This window comes from Nicotiana sylvestris, chromosome 6 (assembly GCF_000393655.2).
Source record: "Nicotiana sylvestris chromosome 6, ASM39365v2, whole genome shotgun sequence".
Lineage (NCBI taxonomy): Eukaryota > Viridiplantae > Streptophyta > Magnoliopsida > Solanales > Solanaceae > Nicotiana > Nicotiana sylvestris.
The window spans coordinates 36,009,388-36,011,501 of record NC_091062.1 but is presented as its reverse complement, the minus strand read 5'-3'; positions in this window follow the sequence as shown (position 1 = coordinate 36,011,501).

Here is a 2,114-nt window from a genome sequence, read left to right as displayed (position 1 = left end):
AGAAATGAGAGTGCGAAGGACGGTGTCTGTTTCAGATAACCAGTTCGGGTTCATGCCGGGGCGATCTACCACAGAAGCTATCCACCTTATTAGGAGGATGATGGAACAATACAGGGATAAGAAGAAGGATCTCCACATGGTGTTTATCGATCTAGAGAAAGCATCCGACAAGGTTCCTAGGGAGGTCCTATGGAGATGCCTAGAGGTTAAAGGGGTCCCGGTTGACTACATTGGGGTGATTAAAGACATGTATGATGGAGCTAAGACTCGGGTTAGGACAGTATGAGACGACTCCGACCATTTTCCGGTTGTTACGGGGTTGCACCAAGGGTCTACGTTCAGCCCTTTCCTATTTGCTCTGGTGATGGATGCCATAACGCATCATATTCAAGGGGAGGTGCCATGGTGCATGCTATTTGCTGATGACATAGTCCTAATTGACGAGACACGACGCGGCGTCAACGAGAGGCTAGAGGTTTGGAGACATGCCCTTGAGTCTAAAGGTTTCAGGCTGAGCAGGACGAAGACGGAATACCTCGAGTGCAATTTTGGGGCCGAGCCGACGGAAGCAGGAGTGGAAGTGAGGCTCGACTCTCAAGTCATCCCTAAGAGGGGTAGTTTCAAGTACCTTGGGTCAGTTATTCAGGGGACCGGGGAGATCGACGAGGATGTCACACATCGTATAAGGATGGGGTGGATGAAGTGGAGGTTAGCAACGGGAGTCTTGTGTGACAAGAAAGTGTCACCGTTACTAAAAGGTAAGTTTTATAGAGCAGTGGTTAGGCCTGCTATATTGTATGGGACCGAGTGTTGGCCGGTTAAAAATTCACACATCTAGAAGATGAAAGTAGCAGAGATGAGGATGCTGAGGTGGATGTGCGGGCATACAAGGATGGACAAGATAAAGAATGAAGATATTCGAGAGAAGGTGGGCGTGGCCCCCATGGAGGACAAGATGCGGGAAACGAGACTCAGATGGTTCGGGCACATTCAGAGGAGGAGCACTGATGCACCAGTGAGGAGGTGTGAGCGACTGGCTGTGGTGGGCACGAGGAGAGGTAGAGGGAGACCTAAGAAGTATTGGGGGAGGTGATCAGGTAGGACATGGCACGACTTAGGATTTCTGAGGACATGGCCCTTGACAGGGAATTGTGGAGGTCGAGCATTAAGGTTGTAGGTTAGAGGGTAGTTTGTGAATATTACTACAATGCACTAGAGTGAGACTAGCCATTTAAGAGTTAGTCTTAGGATGCTACTGATCAGCTACTGATGCAGGGCTGTATCTGTTGGATATTAGTATACCTTACATCTTTTTCTCCACCCTTTTCATATTTCCTATATTTCTTATATTGTTGTTATTTTTTTTATTTTATGTTATGTATTTTATGTTATTTATTATGAGTCTATTGATAGTACTAATATATTGTCTCTTGTTGCTCTCTTGAGCCGAGGGTCTCCTGGAAACAGCCTCTCTGCCCCTCGAGGTAGGGGTAAGTTCTGCGTACGTATTACCCTCCCAGACCCCACTTTGGGATTACACTAGGATATTGTTGTTGTTGTTGTAAAGAAATAGAAATTATCGAACAAAGAGAGATTTATTAGCAAGATAGGTGCTACGGAAAAGGAAGGTATTTGATTTAAGATTGTTTTAAACTTTAAAATTTCTAACCTTTTCTCAGTTAAATAAGGGGTCTATGATCAAAAAGGTGTTCAAACTTAAAAAATTATCAAAAAACTTACTAAACAAATCTAGATTAAGGATGTGCTAATAGTTACAGAACTGAAGAAAAGTCTCAAACTCTTAATTAATTGTCATTACTGAGCCAAAGTTGACAGATATCCGCTACTTTGTCAAAGTGATTTTTGAAGAAAGCTGTGGCAAAAGGATTTGTATTTTTCTACTTCTAAAGCGCAATATATTGCAATTTGAGGCTTTTAATTTTAAGGGAGGGATTTGAAAAAGAAAAAAAGTTAAGTTGACTATTATGTGTACATATTAGTTGAATTAAAAGATGTAAAATAAAAAAGGAGGGGAGAAAGAGATAATGGGTTTTGAACCCACGACATCCAACAAAGATTAGTTGAATTAAAGGAAGTAAACTAAAAAGAGGGGA